The 23,317-nt window shown below is 31.2% G+C and overlaps 2 long non-coding RNA genes across 5 annotated transcripts in view; one reads left to right on the top strand and one right to left on the bottom strand.

The window, feature by feature from the left end:
- LOC102665743 (uncharacterized) overlaps nt 1-23,317 on the top strand; it is a 59,532-nt gene that overhangs the window by 5,755 nt on the left and 30,460 nt on the right. Inside the window, exons 4-5 of one of the 4 annotated variants that reach the window (XR_005891885.1) lie at nt 15,720-15,784; nt 16,217-16,326. The exons of the other annotated variants lie outside the window; for them this stretch is intronic. This is a non-coding gene — a long non-coding RNA (uncharacterized lncRNA). Of the gene's footprint in view, nt 1-15,719; nt 15,785-16,216; nt 16,327-23,317 lie in introns of those variants that run through there. 4 annotated transcript variants of the gene reach the window in all.
- On the bottom strand, nt 4,917-22,383 carry LOC102665581 (uncharacterized). The gene is made up of 3 exons (XR_001388936.3): nt 22,190-22,383; nt 5,214-5,282; nt 4,917-4,985 (listed from the first exon to the last, which is right to left on the bottom strand). It is a non-coding gene; the product is annotated as an uncharacterized lncRNA (long non-coding RNA).

Raw genomic sequence — 23,317 nt, 5'->3', positions numbered from 1 at the left:
TAATGCTTTATTTTAATTACCACATGATAGTTAATTATGTCATCATCATACAGCTTGACTACTTGATTTTTTTTTAAATATCTTCAATGTCTAATATTTGGTTAATTTGGAAAGAAAGTAATTACATATAAATAATTACTAACTTGGCTAATTTGTGTCAAATTTGTTAAAAAATAAACATGTTTAGTGTACTTAATTTGCTTTAAACTATAAAATATTTGAAAATTTCATATTCATTGCATAAAATTTAATTAATTTCATATTGTCACATGTTTACTATTTGAGCCTTATTTCAACTCTGTAAATACAAAAAAAAGGTAGCCCCAAATACAAAAAATAAAAAAAATAGCATTTCTACATCGGTTCGAACAAGACCCATGTTGAATGCTAAGTATTTTAAAACGGTCACGTGTGAAAGACAGTCTTAGAATGTTCAGCATTCTATATCGGTCACAACTGAAGGACCAATATAGAATACTGAGCATTCTAAGATGGTCCTTGGCAACCGATGTATGCAGTCTATATACGGTTTGGCTTGGCCCAAAGCTAACATACGAGAGTCCCAATATTTGGACGCTCAAATTGTACATACACCTTGCTTTCTCTTTATCATTCTTTCATATGATACCATTACTCACATCAGTCATTTATCTCTCCATCTTTGAGTGCATGGATGACCATCCAACATAAAGTTGTTCATAACAAATGGTCTTGACTCTAAGTTATAGGTTGTACATCACATTGACTTTCACTCTCAGTAGAAGAACTAGAAGAGCCGAAAAAAGATACACTAGTAATAACCCCATACCCAACATAGCCATTGTCCTTTTGTTAGGACATTGGGAAACAATATGACCCTTTCCCAAACACTTAAAACATTTACTGGAACTCGCTTTTGAAGAAGTGGGAGTAGGGTTAGAATTATTTTTACCAAGGGAAGCACCTTTTCATGAGATTTAAATGAAGATCCTCTCTCCTTCTTGTATGTTTGTTTCCTCTTTCCTTGTTGTTCCACCTTGATAGCTTGATGAATGAGATCCTCCAAAGAGGCATAGTGGTTCAACTCTACAATGTCTTAGATCTCCCTATTGAGACCATGCAAAAACCTTGCCATGGTGGCCTCTTGAGACTTCTCAATTTGATCCCTAATCAAGAAAATTTCCATCTCTTTGTAATATTCATCCGAACTCCTATTTTAAAATAAGCGTCTCTTATATGAGCGTTTTCATACAAAATAGATAGAACTTATTTTTATAAATGAATAGATTTGTTACAAGAAAAAACAAAATCTTATTATTAGAGATATATGCGGAAAAATATTTTAAACCAGCTATGTACATTTTATACAGTAGAATGTTTTTTAAGATATTATAAACATGTTTTAATACATAACACAAAATATTTATATCCCATTCAATAAATAATTAATAATTTTTAGTATTTTTTAATGACATGTTCATCATGGGTTCTTCTATACGGTATATTAAAATTATGTTATGCTTATTTTAAGGTTATATAATAGGGGGGGGGGGGATTCGGGGTGTGTGTGTGGTTCTCTGTCAAACCCAGTGGTTTGGATTTATGAATTTATATGTCTAACAGATATGGTATTCCCTGTCTTGTACAGGTCTTGGTATTGGTGACTTCTGTGAGGCATAATGGGACTGGAAAATGGCTTATTTGTGCACCAATTATTTTATTCACATAACCTAACATCAGGTGGAGTAAATGATAATACTCATTATTAATTCTCAGGTTGACCTCTAGGTTGTATTCATGGTACTTTGAAGCTTCTATCAATTAGATAGGATAAGACCCTTAGTAGGGTTGGTGTAACTGAAATGTGTGTTGGCTTTTTGCGATGCTTTTTAATAATTTATATGCTAATGATAGCTCGTATCCACTATGGCTTTATAAATCAATTGGATTTCTTTTGTCACTTTTGTAGTTTGATATATAGTCAAATTACATTTGTTGAATACAATTCTCTTTGCTGTCAATGCTACTGTTGAATGTTCAAGAATATGAAATCTTAATATGGTTCAAGATTATCAAATTGTACATACACCTTGATTTGTCTGTATCATTCTTTCATATGATACCAATAATCACATCAGTCATTTATCTCTCCATCTCTGAGTGCATGGATAACCATCCAACATAAAGTTGTTCATAACAAATGGTCTTGACTCTAAGTTATAGGTATGTTGATGTTGTTAATTACTTGGAAAAAGAACGTTGTAGCAATAATTAATGATCCTACCTTACTAAAGCTGGATTGTCTCTAGGTGAAGGTATTTGTGATTTTTAGTAAGATATCACTTATTACTCATCCTAGCTCTTATTGACACATCATGACTCCCCAATATCTTTTTCCAATATATAATGTGTTTTGCAAGACTAAGTACCAACTACGTTCACAAGAAAATACTAATCATGCATCAACTTGAATATCATATAGCTTGAATTGGGATTGATCAACTTACTTTTGATAAGGCCGAAGAGAACAAGTCTAGAATTTGTTGTTTAAAGCATCATGGTAGTTCTTAATGTCTGGTCTGCTCTTGAGATGGAACCTGCGCTCCTTCCCACATCTTGTGCAACGCAAGAACTCATCCCTGTGAAAGTTTTGTTTCCTCATTGCAGAGTCTTTCCAGTTAGCCACATTTGCCTGGTTTGTGTAATATTTTATCATAGGTGTCTCTAGAGTGGAACTTTGTCTTCATCTGTGCAATAAAGCCAGATGTTTCTCTTCCACCTTCCACTCCCTTCCCTTAAAGCATGTTTCTCAAATGCTTCTATAGTGACATTCACTGATTATTAAAAACAAACATGTTTCTACCAACTTCAGTGTTCTCCATCCTTTCCACCAACAAATAATGCATAGGATCCAAATTATATTTATAATAATAATTTATATTGCTAATAAATAAAATGAAAAGAAATAGTGATTCTGTCTCAACATATTTTTTTAATAAATTAAATCTATATATCTGCTATTTATTTTTTTTTCCAAATACAAAATAAAACTATTATTTAACGTATTTTAAATAACAAAAATAAGGCTCTAAAAAGATCAACAGACTCTGCAGTTCTTGTCCCATTATTTTTTTATTGTACAATTATAACAATACAAAACAAAAATACTTGCTTGAAACATTAGACATCAATTATACTATCGCAAAAAAAAAAACTTGAGAAATTGAAGTGGAAAACTTACCCAAGGGACATCAGGGCAACACTCACAAGTGATGAAATATTGACCTTCGTTATTAATTTTTAGCCTCCCAACATAATCTCCATATTTTTTGTTTGTAGCGCCACAAACAACCTCAATATAGTCTCACCATCTTAAAATCTAGGATCATTTTGAGCTCTTCTTCATCAAATAATATTTTACCATCATCTCCAACCCTAAATTGCTTTCTTCGTTTTGATGCCCTGTTTATTTGATCATGAACATATTTCCAAGCCAAGAATTATGGACAAAAATGAAACTAGCTAAAATATGTTCACTCCCATAATGGTGTAAAATTGTGAGCTAGTTATGTGACAATATTATTACACAACAAAGAATAGAAAATCATCAAGTAGGCATAAAACCATGCATGCTGATATACACATGATAGTAGGGGTAGAATGGCTTAAATGTGAAATTAATTTAATCATTGTGGAGAAAAACTTTTGAAAACTACAAATTATGACAAAAAATCTTTGAAGAAATAATGTAGTCACTAAATATTTTCAGAAAGTAACATGTGATAAAACATGTAACCTTAAAGACTAAATTGAGGATTTTCTTTTCAAAATGTTTCTTTATTTATTTATACCAGATACGTAAGTTGGATTTATCTCCATTGTTCTCTTTGAGTTACCATATGAAAACATAAAACACTTAAGAAAATAATTGATTTTGGAAAAATACACTAACCTTGAGTAATATTGTCGCCTTCTGTCTTTTTCTCATTTCCTTGACTTCTCTTCTATTAGGTGGATCACCTGTATCATATGAGGAAAGAAAACCTTAATTTTATTTTTCAATCCTTCCAAAATTAAGTAATATAAAAAAAATTGGGCCCTAAGTTATGACTGCACAATGAGATGCATGCAAATTGATGTAGGTAGTCCAGATTCTTCTTCCACCATTTGATTTAGGAATTTTGGTATAGACTGTTTTCTTCAGAAACAGGGTTTTCACAATGAGAAAAACTTTCAATGTTGTCTAATGTGCCCAATAAACTGTGTTGCAAAAATATAATTTATAACCATTTTTTTAAATAAAAGCGGACACATTAAAAGAAATCGAATCTGAATCCCAAAATAGCCAAAGTAATAATATTTAGAAACACTCTAAATTTCTTCATAGTTGAAAATATAATAAAAGAAAAGTGATGTGATGATTTTAAAAGAAAGTATATAAAGAGAGCTTTCACAAGAAAATAATCTATCATATAATCGTAGATAATCAATAAAGTTAACCAAAAGAAATACACTTCAAATTATAAATATGTTTGTAAAAAAAAGAAATATCACTTGAATCCATAAATTAAACTGCCTTCGGAAACCACGCGAAAACATAAAACACTTGTGGAAAATAATTGATTTCAAAGAAAATCATACTAACCTTGCGTAATATTCTTGAGTTCTTTGTTTTTCTGAATTTTTTGACTTCTCTCCCATTGAGGTGCATCATCTACAATCAGATAGAAAAAGAAAACCTTTAATTTTATTTTCCAACCCTTCTAGAATTACTTAGATAATCAATAAAGTCAACTAAAAATGAATACTCTTCAATTTGTGTCTCTAAAAAATTTATATAAATAACTTGAATGCATAGAATTCAATTTCCTTTTGAAATCATATGAAAACATAAAACATTTAAGGAAAATAATTGATTTCAAAGAAAACACACTAACCTTGCGCTATATTCTTGAATTTTTTCTTTATGCCAATTTTTCGACTTCTCTCCTGTTGAGGTGGATCGCCTGTAGTCAAAGAGGGAAAGGAAACCCTTAATTTTAATTTTCAACACTTCCAAAATTGCTTACATAATCAATAAAGTCAAGTAAAATTAAATACACCTCAAATTATACATGTGTTTCTAAAAGAACAAAATATCTCTTGAATACATGGAATTAAATTGCCTTTTGAAACCATATCAAAACATGAGACACTTAAGCAAAAGAATTGATTTCAAAGAAAATCACACTAACCTTTTGTAATATTCTTGAGTTATTCCTCTATCTCAATTCTTAGACTTCTCTCCTCTTGAGGTGGATCGCCTGTAACGAGATCGAGAGCAAGGAAACCCTTAATTTTTTTTTTTACTTCTTTCAAAATTAGTTCGATAATCAATAAAATCCACTAAAATTAAATACACATCAAATTATAACTATGTTTGTAAAAGGGAGAGATATCGCTTGAATGTATAGAATTCTGCTACCTTTTGAAACCATACGTAAACGTAAAACACTTAAGCAAATTAATTGATATTAGAAAATCACACTAACCTTGAGTAATATACTCATCTTCTTTCTTTTTCTCATTTCCTTGACTTGTCTTCTGTTGGGGGTGGATCACCTGTAGTCACATGGGGAAAGAAAATACTTAATTTTATTTTTCAATCCTTCCAAAACTACTAAACATAAGATAAAAATAAAAATTGGAACCCTAAGTTCATGACTGCACAATGAGATGCATGCAAATTGACTATAGGTAGTCCAGATTCTTCTTTCGCCATTTGATTTAGGGATTTTTGTATGGACTGTTTTCTTCTCAAATCTGAATCCCAAAAAAGCCAAAGAAGTAATAATTAAATACACTCTTAATTTATTCATAGTTTAAAATATAACAAAATAAATGTGATGTGATGATCTTAAAAGAAAGTATATTAATTGTCACTTATTAAATGAAATTTGGAAGTAAGTGATAAATATTTTTCCATAAAATACAAACCAAATTAATACGTTTCCATAATAAATTTGTATTAAAGTGTTATAAAAAATAATAAATGTTTAAAACACAATTGACCAAGTGTATTGCACACTATTTGAACGCCATCCTAGCCACATACAATGAGATGTTGATCATAATAAATATTAAAATAATTGAGAATGGATTTTGGAAAAAGATAATTAGGTGACGATCAAATACTTCTCTCAAAACTAGATGCTGAAAATAAAAAACTACTAGTTATGTGCTCATTATGATAAAGGATTTGTCTCTTCATGACTATCTGTCTTCTTTTAAGAGATAATTTAAATAATTTTTTTATTATTTAATAATACTCATTAATCATATAAATGCTTAACTTCAACAACAACAAAAAAAACAAAAAGTCACATAACGCTTGTAATATTCAAGCATCTCTTAATTACATCATTAATTAATACTTTTATTTTTATGCATAAATTTAGTTCCTTTTAATAATCAAATTAATTGATATTAAAAATGTATGTCAATCAATTGATATATTACCTGAAATCTCTATAGTGATCAAGCATCCCTTAATTATCTATCTATAATGCATGTTGATTGATTTACAAAATAAATTAGGGAGGGGTCATGTGATTGACGAACATTGCATGAGGGTTTTTGTACTTAAAAGGAAAAGTTGAATGCGCAAAATTAAATAGAACTAAAATAGAAAATTGTATTTAATAAGACCACATTTCTTTAATCCTATATATTTATAGTTTTCAGTATGAAATGTAATATGAAATTACTTTATCTTTATCATTATCTTTAGATATACAAAAGAAAGTATATGTGGGTAGTTGAGGAAATATATTTTGTAGCTTTAATTTTGATGAGGAATTGAATGGAAAAAAGTCAATATGGTTGTATTAATAGAAATTGATTGACCGAAAAAACCGAATAAAAAATACCAAAATGTGTGAATTATTGGGCATTAACTGAGTTAAATAAAAATTAAAATTCATAATATATTTTTTATATTGATATCATATTTTAAAATTGATGCCCAAATATAAAATTTATTTTCAAATGTTACATTTTATATTTAAATAATAGATGGTTAATGCTAATGGTATTGATTTTGTTTTCGTATACCTTACTCTCATTATAAATACAAAAGCAGTTCATGTAACCAATCATGATTATACTTTTTTCACCCAATTCATTTTGCACCCATTGAAATACAATTGTAAGTGTAGCATCATCTTTTGAAGGAAAAAATTGCACAAAATTTTACTTTTATGCGTCTTTTGAATCTGTAAGTATATTATATATCATGAATTTAATTATATATTTTTTTATTTCTTTGATCATATTATGATATATTTCCTGTCTTTTCTAATGACAAATTATTTTTTATTGCTAAAGGAATATGTTCAACATTAGCATTTTTATTAGTCATTTAAATGTGACCTTCCAACCTACCAAACTGAAGCTATAAAAGTCATATAAAATACATTTTATATGATGAAAACATAATTAGTTAAAAAAATATTACTAAATCCTCTGTTAGAGTTGATATTATGTCAAAAATATAAATTTAAAAGTATAAAATTAATTATTAACGCTAAATTGTTTATAATATTTACTAATAAAATGAAAATAAGGAAAAATTAACTTAATTACACTCTATTAGTAACTAAAGAATCATAAATTATTTTTCTCTATATTCTTTAAAGAAAATAAATTCATTGATAATTGAATAGTAAGAAATAATTCAAAAGAGCATTTGATAGTAATATAATATTATATATTAATATTAACTAAAAATATAAATAATTATAGTAATATTATATGTATAATATTTTAAAAAAAGTTTGTAAGAGGGGGCAGGGGTGACCAACCCCCTTGGTTTAAATGTTGGTTCGTCTCTGATACTATAGAATGTACAATTGTTGCATTTAAGATTGATCTTCCCAATACGCTATTAAGAAATATTGACTAATTTTCTGGATTGTGTAATAACATTAGACTAAATGCCACCCAATTGAGAAATTATGTTTTGGAATCAAATGTCTATCAAGTATAATATTTCATTATTTATTACCATTGTATTTCTATATTTCTTAAGTTGTGTAACATTCAACATTAAGTTATAGTTTCAAATTGATAGGGAAATGCAACATGAGATTGAAATTTAAACATCTTTGCTACCAATAAATATATTGTAACAAAAGTTTTCATTTTGTTACAATTCAAAAAATATAGTTTATCAAATATTCTTGCATATAAAATCATATATTGTTGAATTTTTTTTATCTTTATTTCCTTTGATCAAGTATTTGAGATGTATAAAGAATCATTGAAAAATGATATATTTCTTTTAACAAATTACATACATCAATTTAAAACATTTTGTAACAACAATAATTGCTAGATTAACACTAACATGTGTTATCAAACTTTTATTAATTAGAATTGTTCTTTTAAAGTTTTACTTATCATATTCCAAAACAAATAATTCTAAAAAAAAATTGAGCAGCTTTTTGCTGAAAACTATATTGTTTAATACAAAATCATCCTATCACTGCACAACCAAACTGTTTATCCTCTGCATTGCACGGATAAAAAACTAGTATATACTGACACAACTTATTTGCTCTTTTGGAAATTCACTATTGCAACAACAAAGAGATCAAAAGTTTAATTAAGTCACAACAATATAAATGTCAAGTAATAGGTCAATTGTCATGATATTTACAAGTCATCATCTAGTACTAGGTCGGAAAAATATATGAAATTTTATTATTGACTGGTGGAGGGAGAAAAATCATACAATTATGATACTAGATGACCTAATTCACACAATTAGAACCTGTGGTATCAAAATCGCATAGGTAAATTAAATTACACTTGGACACTTTGAGATTGAAAATATAGCACGAAGAAGAGAGGTAAGATCATCTAATTATTCTCATGGAGATGAAAGTTGAACAAGTCTTTGCTTGCTTGAACTACAATGAAGAGATAAAGATCAAATTGGTCTTCATGGAGTTTGAGGGATATGCCTCAGTATGGTGGCATCAAGTGAGGAGTGATGTTCAGAGGATGAGAAGGCCATTGATTAATATTAGGCAAGACATGAAGAGAATTTTGAGAGAGAGATTTGTGCTGCCCTATTATGGGAGAGATCGCATAACAAGTTCCAAAGACTAATTCAAGGAAATAGGAGTGTGGATGAGTATTACAAAGAGATAGAAATTTCCTTGATTAGAGATCAAATTGAGAAGTCTCAAGAGGCCACCATGGCAAGATTTTTGCATGGTCTCAATAGGGATATCCAAGACATTGTAGTGTTGCACCACTATGTCTCTTTGGAGGATCTCATTCATCAAGCTATCAAGGTGGAACAACAATTAAAGAGGAAGCAAATATACAAGAAAGAGAAAGGATCTTCATTTAAATCTCATGAAAAAGGTGCTTCCCTTGGTAAAAATAATTCTTACTCTACTCTCACTTCTTCAAAAGCTTGTTCCATTAAATGTTAAGTGTTTGGGAAAGGGTCATATTGTCTCCCAATGTCCTAACAAAAGGACAATGGCTGTGTTGGGTAATGGGATTATTACTAGTGCATCTTTTTTGGGCTCTTCTAGTTCTTCTACTAAGAGTGAAAGTCAATGTGATGTACAACCCTTGAAAGGTGATATTTTCATGGTTAGGAGGTTAATGGGGAGTGTGTGTAAGGATTGAGATGAAACACAAAGGGAGAACATTTTTCATACTAGGTGCATGGTCATGGGGAATATATGATATTTGATTATTGATGGGGGAAATTGCACTTATGCAGCTAGCCAAAGATTGATAGAAAAGCTTGCTTTGAAAACTTCCCCTCACCCTAGGCCTTCGAAACTACAATGATTGAGTGAGAATGGGGAGCTAGTTGTAGATATACAAGTTTTGATATGCTTTTCCATTGGAAAATATGTTGATGAGATACTGTTTGATGTAGTCCATATGGAGGCTAGCAATCTCTTACGTGGAAGGTCTTGGCAGTATGATAAGGATGTTGTCCGTATTGGTGTCACTAACAAATTTTCATTTGTACATAAAAGGAAAAAGGTTACCCTCACACCTATGTCTCCAAGTGAGGTTTGTGAGGATCAAATAAAAAATGAGAGTGACAAGAGAACAAGAGACTAAAGTGAAACTTTTTAACATAAGAAACCAAACTAAAACATAGATAAAGTATCTTATTACAAAATTTTACTATTATTACTGTTTGGATCCTATGCATTATATGTCGACTACATTATGCCATTATATTAGATCAAGACCAAATCGTTAATATCTCTAAGTATCGAGGGAGAACACTGAAGTTGATGGAAACATTTTAATTTGTAATAATCAGTGGGCCGCCTTAGAAAATGAGCAGGTGGCATTTTTGTAATTATTGTAATGAAAAATGTCTTTTACAACACACATTCTAAGATGGTTATTGAAAACCGCCTTAGAATGTTATGTCTAATAAAATTTAATACGAGTTTTAGTAAAAAACCATCTTAATTCTGCTGAAAAAAATTAAAACCCTTGCTAGCTTGCTGGAACTCTGTCACGCGCCTTCGTACTCTACCTCGACACCAAGAGAGAGGAAGAAAGCTGAGAAGAAGAAGAAGAAAAGAAAACCCACTCACACATACTCTCTGCACTTGCACATGCACCATTCTCACTAATCACTAGGGTTTATCCATCCATCCATGGAGCTAACTATTTTCTCTCTCTCTCTCCTTCTTCTTCTTCACGTTCCACCTTCCCTCCTGCTTCTTAGGTACCTTGTTGATTTCATTCTTTGATTCGCGATTTCTTCACAATTTTAACTATTATTTTTATTTTATGTTTTCTGAGGTCTAACTCTATTGTCTTTCCTTACATTTCATGGAGAGTGAAGGGTTGTTAGTTGAGTTGAGATGGATGAAGAATGAAAAAGAAAAGTGAAGTTTAGAGATGGAAGAAGAAAAAGCAGCGGCGTACTACAACGAGCTGACCCGTAAGGGCGAGAGAGCTGCAAGGTTCAAGCAAGGTCTCGACTTTTCCTCTTTAGCACCAAATGACGATGTTGCAAAACCCTCCTCATCCTTCCTCTCCAAATTTGTCAAAGCCTCCTCCGAGTCGAAGAAGCAAGCGCAACTCCAATCCATCCACAACAAGCGCTCAAGGAAAAGCCTTCTTTCGAGTCTAGGGTTTCGAGCAGGGAAAGGTACAGCAATAGAAGTAGAAGACGAAGTAGGAGCAGAGAAAAACGTAGGAAAAGGAGCGGAAGCGGTGATAGATACAGGGAAACATGAAGATGAAGCAGGAGTAGAGAGAGACATAGGGATAGTGAAAGAGGGAGACGAAAAATTGGGCTATTTTCCTTAATTGTTATTCTCCTTCACTGTGCTCTTTGTTTTCCTGTAGGAGTTGTTGGTAAATATTTGTGTTTTAATTTAAAATTTATAAATATATATTAATTCTATTTTATAAAATAAAATATTTATTTTAAATTTTCTTAAGATTTTGTTTTAATGAGTCAACTAGTCTGTTATATTTGTTTTAGACAACTGTAGGTTAGTTTCCAACGGTCATATTTTGCCTGTTACTTCGGTGACCTGTGCCTATATATTCTCTTTCCTCTTTACTAAAAAGACAGAGCGACGTCTGGTTTCCTTCTCCCAAAAAATTATCTCTTTCTTTTTCCTATAAAAAACTTATTTTTGTGAGAGCAAGAGCATTGGCGTTCAGAAGGTTCAGGGATCCTTTCGCTGCACACGATCAAAACCAACGGGTTGTCGTATCTTGGGAGATGAGCGCAATCAAATTTTCCTACCAGTGCACCGGGGCGTTTTCTCTCTAAGGATAACATTTACGCACTTCAACCCAGGCTATGTTTTCCTTCCCCTAATTTATTTTTTCCTTGTGCTTAATGTATGTTATAATGCATTATTCATGTGCTGTCAATTAAATTTATTTTGCTACTATTATTTTGTTATTTAATTCAAGACTGTGCATCTTCTTCGTATTTATTTTCTTTCATTTTTTATTTTATTTTCCAACAAGAGCTACTTTCTTTTGGTGCCGCAAATCTAGGACCAAAGGAAAATTGGGATATTCAATTATTTTCCTTAATTGTTATTTGTAAGTTCTTACACGGAGTATCGGGTTTTTAGGGAAGGGCATTTCAGAGTTTAAGTTTATTGGCTTTGGCTTTTCTCTTGCGGCCATAGGAAGCAAGGGGGGGGGGGGGGGGATCCACTTATTTATGCAAGTGCAATAATCTTGTTTTTGGAGGTGGTGGGTAAATTTGATGTGGAGATTATGTGTCATTGTTTATGTTTCTGCTGAAATCATATGAAACCAAACAATATAAAAAGGGTCTCAAAGCAGCTGATGTAATTTTGAAAAAATTTCCAGACCATGGAGGTATACTTTATTATTTTGGTGATTATTTTCTAAGTTTTTCCTTATGGCCAGGGTCATCTTATTTCCCTTCTTAATTGTTTAAGTAAGTCGTGCAACAAATGCAATGTTAGCCCCTCCCCCCTTTCCCATTTTCTATCTATTATTTCTTATTTGCAGCATATTTTATTTCTTTGGTCATAATTTTTATTTATGTGTCCGTTCCTGTTTCTCGATGATAGAAACTTTATCGATGAAGAGTTTGACATTAAATTGCATGGACTGTAAGTCTGAAGCATACGAACTAGTTTATCAATCTTACAATAGTTGTCTGTCAGATGATCCAACTTTGATTTTTGTTCTGGTACAGAACGACCTTAAAAGTCGTATTTGCTGGCATGCTTATGGTCACCTTTATCGGTCAGACAGAGAATACCAGGAGGCGATCAAATGCTATCGAAATGCACTGAGAATTGATCCCGACAATATTGAAATTCTTTGTGACCTATCACTCCTACAGGTAGCATCTTAAAAGCATTTTCCTTTAGTTGCTTCTCTATAATCAATAAATTTAACTTGGATGTTAGTTTTGATTATGCTGGCATGTACTTAAGTTTGAAAATCATAATGTTAGTCTGTTAAACAAGTGGAGGTGTTTTTTTTTTCTGTCTTCTATTTTCTGTTTTACTGAAAATGATAACAGGATGTGCCTAAACTAAAATTATTCATCACATTAGAACTCTGGCTGGATTAAGGGGAAAGGTGAATGAAAATCTCCTTCTGGTCTCCTTCGGTTCTGAATTTTGATGTGCACAAAGAAAGGCCATATCCTGGGAGGAATTTCACCTTAGGAGCTTAGAGGAGAACTCATTATAATCCTTATAAGAGTGGATAACATAATCTTGTAAGAAAAGTGTGGATAACATAATGTGAAAGGTTGAGTGCATAACGTAAATTAAATTAATTTTTTACACTCACAATTTATGTTCCATAACATTAGCAAGTATAACTATTTTGATATTATTTGTACAAGTTGAGTATCTACTGTATTATTTAATTAACTACTTTGATGAATGATAATTGGTACTATTGAGTTTTAACGCTTTTTAAATATATAGGTAAAACAAACACTTCAGAAACTTAACATATTTAAGTTGTGACTTGTCGCAAGCAGCCTTAAACAGTGCACGCTAAACCCTGTCATGGTAGTAGAGATTATTTTTACGAGTTAAATTTATACATATATGGTCATATGTGAGTATATAGAGTGAATTGTAGGGACTTTTATATGAGAAAGTGAGATAATCATGATTAATTAAGTATCGGATCAAATCATGCAATATTAAGATTAAAGATAATGTGACATAACTTTTTAAGAGATTATATAAGCATAATTATCCACGTACATGATTATATAATTTAAATTTACTTCTCTTATCTTCTTATTACAAATACTAATCTCACTTTATGTATCCCCTTGTGTCAAAACCATTTTTACACAAATATATATAAGAATTTTCAAATATATATATTTATATATGTATGTATATAAGGATAAATTTGTTTAAACTTTAAAAAATAATTTTAAAATAAGTGTCTCTTATATGAGCGTTTTCATACAAAATAGATAGAGTTCATTTTGTAAAATATAGAGTTTACACAAATATACTAAAAAGTAAATAAAAAATACTTATTTTATCAGAATGAGCGTTTATTTCAACAAATAATTTTAAAGAAACTACTCATATATTATATTTATAAATGAATAGATTTGTTATGAGAAAACGACAAAATCTTATTATTAGAGATATATGCGGAAAAATATTTTACACCAACTATGCACATTTTATAGAGTAGAATGTTTTTTAATATATTATAAACATGTTTTAATACATAGCAAATAATAATTATATCCCATTCAATAAACAATTAATAATTTTCAGTATTTTTTAATGACATGTTCGACATGGGTTCTTCCATACGGTATATTAAAATTATGTTTTGCTTATTTTCAGGATTTATGAATATTGGGTTGTCAGACTGTCAATATAGTAAACTGGCCAGCTGACTAGGTCAACCCTTGGTCCAAAAACTGGCCTATTTAAAAATATGTCCAACAGATATGGTATTCACTATCTAGTACAAGTCATGGTATTGATGACTTCTGTGAGGCATAATGGGACTGGAAAATGGCTTATTTGTGCACCTGTTACTTTATTCACATAACCTAAGCAACAGGTGGAGTAAATGATAATACTCATTATTATTTCTCAGGTTGACCTCTGGGTGGTATTCATGGTACTTTGAAGCTTCTATCAATTAGATAAGATAAGACCCTTAGTAGGGTTGGTGTAACTGAAATGTGTATTGGCTTTTTGTGACGCTCTTTAATAATTTATGTGCTAATGATAGCTGGTATCCACTATGGCTTTATGAATCAATTGGATTTTTTAGTCACTTTTATAGTTTGATATATGGTCAAATTACATTTGTTGAATACAATTGTCTTTGCTGTCAATGCTACTGTTGAATGGGCAAGAATATGAAATCTTAACATGGTTTGACTGCTGTTATTATTTTTCCCCGTGGTGTTTCTCTGTAGTAAATATTATTGCCTAGATCTCATTGTTAGAGAAATGTGAGTTTCTTGAGAGAGCTCTAGAGGAGTTGCACAAAAAAGAATCTAAAATTGTAAGTATGTTTTAGTTTTAAAAGCCTGGGGAATTTGATAAATGTAATTAATACATGATTTATACCTTGATTCCGAATATGTTTTCATATGTTGATAAACATGTATACAAAGAACAAGAGGTTTCACTTTTAGAAAAGCTTGGTCACATAGAAGAAGGCGAAGCTTTGTACCAGGCATTACTTTCCATGAATCTTGATAATTATAGGTGATCTCTGTTGCCACTTATATTTTAGGTTTAAGTATCTCGATTGATTAGTCATTTTCAAGTGTTTTTTTTCTCTGACGTTATTTTTTATTTGGCACCTTTCTTGGTTCTCAATAAATTGTTCTATTCATAAAAGTTCCATTTTAATTATTCATTGTGTTTCAAATGGTGAGATTGAGATGAATGCATGTATTCTATGGTATATTTTCATAAAAAAAATTACACGATAGTTTTTGTTGATGTTTTAAAAATCGGATCTGTCATTAAACTTGCTATTCTGCTACTTATATAAACTTATTAACCTTATATAACTCCAATGTTTTTTATATGTTACGCCTTCAAGGTCGCATGCATGTTCATGTATAAGTTTTCTTGGATGTTCGGTTGAAGACTTCCATTCTTTTGTTTACATATTTTGAGGCTTACGGTTAAATGGACTGTTTTTTACTTTTGATTTTGATTGTCTCACAGCAGATGATGATACCAGTAGTACACAATCATGGAAAACTTCTCTCACATAACTTAATGCCTCTTTGAAGGTATAAGTAAAAAACTTATGGCAGTTTTGAACCTCACTTTTGTGTCAAAGTTTGAATGTGCTTAGGAATCACATGCCAGTTTTGCTTAAAGCCACATTCTAATATTTTTTCTATTGATAACTATTTCCTAGTGTTACTTATTATACATAATATCCTTATCTCCTCTTCATACAATTTACAAGTAGTCTTTTTTAAGGATTTTGATGGTAATAACATTATATATATTCATAAAGAGGAGTTCTCTCAAGAAACTCCAATTTCCAAGTAGTGTCTATTTTTACTTTCTCCTTTTAAAAGTATCTAATTTTTTAACTTAAGAAATAGCAAAATGATGTTTGCCTGTGTGTGTAAACCTTACACTAGGTTGGATTGAATGAATACTTACAATATTTGCTAAGTAACTTTGCTTTGTATCTTGTTCTTAAAATACAGGATATGATGTACCATGGAAGGCTTTTTTCCAAAATCTTGCTTACATGTGGGCATATATGCTGAATTCTTTAGTAGTTGGGGTCACTATAACTGTCTATCATATGGCTTCAAAATTTTTTTAGGTATCGTGTCAGCATTTAATGCTTTATTTTAATTACCACATGATAGTTAATTATGTCATCATCATTCAGCTTGACTACTTGATTTTTTTAAAATATCTTCAATGTCTAATATTTGGTTAATTTGGGAAAGAAAGTAATTACATATAAATAATTACTTATTTGGTTAATTTGTGTCAAATTTGTTAAAAAAATAAACATGTTTAGTGTACTTAATTTGCTTTAAACTAGAAAATATTTGAAAATTTCATATTCATTGCATAAAATTTAATTAATTTCATATTGTCACGTGTTTACTATTTGAACCTTATCTCAACTCGGTTCGGACAAGACCGATGTAGAATGCTAATCATTCTAAGACGGTCACGTGTGTAAGACCGTCTTCGAATGCTCAACATTCTACATCAGTTCTTCAGTGACCATCATAGAATTCTCAGCATTCTACATTGGTTCTTCAGTTGTGACCATCGTAGAATGCTCAACATTCTACATCGGTCACAACTGAATGACCGATGTATACTACTGAGCACTCTAAGACGGTCAACATTCTAAGATGATCCTTGGCAACCGATGTAGAATAGGCGACCCCTTTTGACGACGTCCCCTATGGCGATGGTCGTCAATCGATGTAGTTGGTCCCAAATAACCAATGTAGAATGTTGTTTCTCTAGTAATGAAGGTGGAAGAGAAACATCAAGGTTCATTGCGAAGATGAAGACAAAGGTCCACTCTAGAAGACACTTCTGATAAAATATTACACACACCAGGCCAAATGAAAGACTTTGTAACGAGGAAAAAAATTTTTCCCAGGGTTGAGTTCCTACATTGCATGAGTTGCAGGAAGGAGAACAAGCTACGTCTTAAGAGCAAACCAAACACTAAGAACTACCATGATGCTTTGACAAACAAATCCTGGACATGTTATCCTTGGCCTTATCAAAAGTAAGGTGCACCCAAATCACAACTCAAGCTATATGATATTCAAGTTCATGGATGATTGATATTATCTTGTGAACTTTCTAGTTTAGGCTTCTGTTTTATATTTTCAAGGTAGTTAACAACATCGACATACCTGGAACTCAAACTCATGACCATTTGTAATTAACAACTTTACGTGAGAGGATCATCCACGCCCTCAGAGATGTAGAGATAAATGACTGAATTGATTAATGGTATGATATGATAGAATGATAAAGAGAAATCAAGGGTCCATGTACTATTTGAGTGTCTAAATATTGCGACTCTTGTATGTTAGCTTAGGGCCAACCCAAATTCTATATAGATTGATAAGGTGACTCACATTAGCTTATATGGCATATAGTAAACTTGAATAGTGTAAGAAGCCATATTCTGGTTGTGAGGTCACTTGAATATCAATTCTAATTAATAATGGGAGAATTTTCATTTTTCAGAATAACCTACAATAATGATGATGCGAGACCAAACACTATTAAAAAAATATGATTTGAACATCGTCAATTTAACATTGGTTTTTATGAAAGGCTATGTTAACAAAAGGACTTTGTTAACATCGGTTCTTTAAAAACCGATCTTGTGTGTATCCCTTAACTTCATTTTTGACCAAAACTGATGTTGCTTGACATGCGTTAACAATGGTTAATCAAAAATCTAATGTTGTCAAATTTTCTAAAACACATAGTCTCTTGCCCTCTAGCTGCCTCATTCTTCTCTCAATGTCTTGAACCCTAATTAGGTGTGAATCTCTTCACATTTCATGATTAGGCTCCCTTTGATACTCCTGCCACCGAACCCGAAGCCTCATAGTCACAGCCACAGGTCCTCCCACCCCAAAGCCTCACCGTCCCTTCCTCACCCTAACCCACATCATCTTGTACCAGCAACACACATACAAAGCCAATGCCTCCATCTACACGTGCTTTGTTTCCCTTTTTTATGATGTAATACTGAGTTTGAACTCATTGGGAATGAAGAAATCTCAAGCTTGAACAAACTCGATGGAGATCCAGTCACAATCTATAGAATTTAGGTTCAGACTTAATTGTAAAAACTAACTCAAGGTAAGGATTGATGTCACCCCTGCAAGTTGGGAGATGGACGTCTCAGTTATGAACTTTGCAGGATTAGGCATATTTGGGAGGTTTGATAACAGCCTGATAACATGTGACCCAATAGGCCAACAACAACCCTTATTTTGAAGCCATATTAGAATTCAGGTTTAGGTCTTACTCAACTCTTAAAAGCTAGTTTGATAGGTGAAAATTGCCCCCTTATACCACTAGTCTAGGTGTGATTTCCTACACAATGCTATAATTATTTTGCAGTGTTACATAAATTAATCATCCTAGACGTTCAAAAACAGCTGTAGGCATAAGCGTCAATCCACCTCCAAAACACGGTAGTATAAAAAGACAATATAAAAAAGAAAACTTTAAGTTGAGTACCATGTCAAACTCAATATTATTCAAAGAGAACTAGTTCTGATTTGATCAAATGAAAGACCAGGATGGTACCATCTAGAAGTTCCCCAAAGGAAAAGAAAAAAAGTCACAGCTTCCTTAAACAGTAATAAAGAGGTCCAAAGTTTCTCCGCAACATCACATAATTTTCATGTCTTCATGTAGGTGCCAAATGAGTCAATTCAGAAATGGCACTTTGCAGAGCCTAGTTAAGGTTCAGCATATAGCATAAAGTCTCTGCATTCTTGGCAATTGCAATCCTGAAAGCGGCACTTGATGCACCCTTCACAGTAACAAGTTGAGCAGTCTTGGCAAGTTGAAGAACAAGAACAGCCCCTGCTTGCTTTCAGACTTGATCTCTCTTCATAATCATCGCATGTTATTCTGAAAAATGAAAATTTTCACATCATTAATTAGATTTGATATTTGAGCAGATCTCTCAACTAGAATATAGCTTCTTATAGTATTCAAGTTTACTGTATGCAATATAAGCTAGCGTGAGTCACTTTTCAATCTATATACGGTTTGGCTTGGCCCTAAGCTAACATACAAGAGTCCCAATATTTGGACGCTCAAATTGTACATACACCTAGATTTCTCTTTATCATTCTTTCATATCATACCATTAATCACATCAGTCATTTATCTCTCCATCTCTGAGTGCATGGATGACCATCCGACATAAAGTTGTTCATAACAAGTGGTCTTGACTCTAAGTTATATGTATGCTAGCTGATGTTGTTAATTACTTGGAAAAAGATTGTGTAGCAATAATTAATGATCCTACCTTACTAAAGTTGGATTGTCTCGAGTTGAAGGTATTTGTGATTTTTAGTAAAATATCAATTATCACTCGTCCTTTTTGTCTCTCTAGCTCTTATTGTCACATCGTGAGTCCCCTATATCTTTTTCCAACATATAATTTGTTTTGCAAGACTAAGTACCAACTTCGTTCACAAGAAAATACTAATCGTGCATGAACTTGAATATCATAGAGCTTGAGTTGGGATTGAGTAACTTACTTTTGATAAGGCCAAAGAGAACAAGTCCAGCATTTGTTGTTTAAAGCATCATGGTAGTTCTTAATGTCTGGTCTACTCTTGAGATGGAACCTGCACTCCTTCCCGCATTTCGTGCAACGTAGGAACTCATCCCTGTGAATGTTTTGTTTCCTCATTGCAGAGTCTTTTCGGTTAACCACATTTGACTGGTGTGTGTAATATTTTATCAGAGGTGTCTTCCAGAGTGGAACTTTGTCTTCGTCTTCGAAATGAACCCAGATGTTTCTCTTCCACCTTCCACTCCTTTCCCTTAAAGCATGTTTCTCAAATGCTTCTAGAGTGACATTCACTGATTATTACAAAAAAAACATGTTTCCACCAACTTCAGTGTTCTCCCTCGTTTCCACCAACAAATAATGCATTGGATCCAAATTATATTTATAATAAAAATTTATATTGATAATAAAAATAAAATGAAAAGAAATAGTGATTCTGTCTCAGATATTTTTTTAATAAAATTAATTCTATATATCTGCTATTTATTTGTTTTTTCCAAATTATAAAATAAAACTATTATTTACCTACTTTAAATAACAAAAATATGGCTCTAAAAAAGATCAACAGACTCTGCAGTTCTTGTCCCATTATTTTTTATTGGACAATTATAACAATACAAAACAAAAATACTTGCTTGAAACATTGGAGATCAATTATACTATCTCCAAAAAAAAAAAAACTTCAGAAATTGAAGTGGAATACTTACCCAAGGACACTCAGGGCAACACTCACAAGTGATGAAATATTGACCTTCGTTATTAATTTTTAGCCTCCCAACATAATCTCCATATTTTTTGTTTATAGCGCCACAAACAACCTCAATATAGTCCTCACCTCTCTTAAAATCTAGGATGATTTTGAGCTCTTCTTCATCAAATAATATTTTACAATCATCTCCAACCCTAAATTGCTTTCTTCGTTTTGATGGCCCTGTTTATTTGATGATGAACATATTTCCAAGCCAAGAATTACGGGCAAAAATGAAACTAGCAAAAATATGTTCACTCCCATAATGGTGTCAAATTGTGAGCTAGTTATGTGACAATATTATTACACAACAAAGAATAGAAAATCATCAAGTAGGCATAAAACCATGCATGCTGATATACACATGATAGTAGGGGTAGAATGGCTTAAATGTGAAATTAATTTAATCATTATGGAGAAAAACTTTTGAAAACTACAAATTATGACAAAAAAATCTTTGAAGAAATAATGTAGTCACTAAATATTTTCAGAAAGTAACATGTGATAAAACATGTAACCTTAAAAGACTAAATTGAGGATTTTCTTTTCAAAATGTTTCTTTATTTATTTATACCAGATACGTAAGTTGGATTTATCTCCATTGTTCTCTATGAGTTACCAAATGAAAACATAAAACACTTAAGGAAAATAATTGATTTAGGAAAAATCACACTAACCTTGAGTAATATTGTCGTCTTCTGTCTTTTTCTCATTTCCTTGACTTCTCTTTTGTTTAGGTGGATCACCTGTAATCATATGAAGAAAGAAAGCCCTTAATTTTATTTTTCAATCCTTCTTAAATTAAGTAAATATAAAAAAATTGGTGCCCTGAGTTCATGACTGCACAATTAGATACATGCAAATTGACTGTAGGTAGTCCAGATTCTTCTTCCGCCATTCGATTTAGGGATTTTGGTATGGACTGTTTTCTTCTCAAACAGGGATTTCACAGTGAGAAAAACTTTCAATGTTGTCTAATGTGCCTAATAAACTATGTTGCAAAAATATAATTTATAACCATTTTTTTTAAAATAAAAGCGGACACATTAAAAGAAATCAAATCTGAATCCCAAAATAGCCAAAGAAATAATAATTAAACACACTCTTAATTTCTTCATAGTTGAAAATATAATAAAAGAAAAGTGATGTGATGATTTCAAAGAAAAACACACTAACCTTGTGCTATATTCTTGAATTTTTTCTTTATGCTGATTTTTCGACTTCTCTCCCATTGAGGTGGATCACCTGTAGTCAAATAGGGAAAGGAAACCCTTAATTTTAATTTTCAACTCTTCCAAAATTTCTTACATAATCAATAAAGTCTAGTAAAATTAAATAGACCTCAAATTATACATGTGTATCAAAAAGAACAAAATATCTCTTGAATACATGGAATTAAATTGCCTTTTGAAACCATATCAAAACATGAGACACTTAAGCAAAAGAATTGATTTCAAAGAAAATCACACTAACCTTTTGTAATATTCTTGAGTTCTTCCTCTAAAAGAGAGAAATATCGCTTGAATGCATAGAATTCAGCTACCTTTTGAAACCATATGTAAACATAAAACACTTAAGCAAATTAATTGATTTTAGAAAAATCACACTAACCTTGAGTAATATTCTCATCTTCATTCTTTTTCTCATTTCCTTGACTTGTCTTTTGTTGGGGTGGATCACCTGTAGTCATATGGGGAAAGAAAATCCTTAATTTTATTTTTCAATCCTTCCAAAACTACTGAATATAAAACAAAAATTGGAGCCCTAAGTTCATGACTGCACAATGAGATGCATGCAAATTGACTATAGGTTGTCCAGATTCTTCTTCGGCCATTTGATTTAGGGATTTTGGTATGGACTATTTTCTTCTCAAATCTGAATCCCAAAAAAGCCAAATAAATAATAAGTGAATACACTTTTAATTTCTTCATAGTTTAAAATATAATAAAATAAATGTGTTGTGATGATCATAAAAGAAAGTATATTAATTGTCACTTATTAAAAGAAATTTGGAAGTAAGTGATAAATATTTTTCCATAAAACACAAATCACATTAATTTTTATGTTTTCATAATAACTTTGTATTAAAGTGTAATAAAAAATAAGAAATGTTTAAAACACAATTGAGCAAGTGTATTGCACACTATTTGAACGCCATCCTAACTACGTATAATGAGATGTTGATCATAATAAATATTAAAATAATTGAGAATTTATTTTGGTAAAAGATAATTAGACGACAATCAAATACTTCTCTTAAAACTAGATGCTGAAAATAAAAAACTAGAAGTTATGTTCTCATTATGATAAAGGATTTGTCTCTTCATGACTAACTTGTCTTCTTTGAAGAGATAACTCATTAATCATATATATGCTTAAATTCAACAAAAAAAAACAAAGAGTCACATAACTCTTGTAATATTCAAGCATCTTTTAATTACATCATTAGTTTATAATTTTATTTTTATGCATAAATTTAGTTCCTTTTAATAATCAAATTAATTGATATTAAAAATGTATGTCAATCAATTGATATATTACTTGAAATCTCTATAGTAACCAAGCATCCCTTAATTATCTATCTATAACGCACGTTGATTGATTTACAAAATAAATTAGGGAGGGGTCGTGTGATTGACCAACACTGCATGAGGGTTTTCGTATTTAATAGGAAAAGTTGAATGCACAAAATTAAATAGAACTAAAATAGAAAATTTTATTTAATAAGACCACATTTCT

This window comes from Glycine max, chromosome 6, assembly GCF_000004515.6.
Source record: "Glycine max cultivar Williams 82 chromosome 6, Glycine_max_v4.0, whole genome shotgun sequence".
Taxonomy (NCBI): domain Eukaryota; kingdom Viridiplantae; phylum Streptophyta; class Magnoliopsida; order Fabales; family Fabaceae; genus Glycine; species Glycine max.
This window is presented reverse-complemented; position numbering and strand designations above follow the sequence as displayed.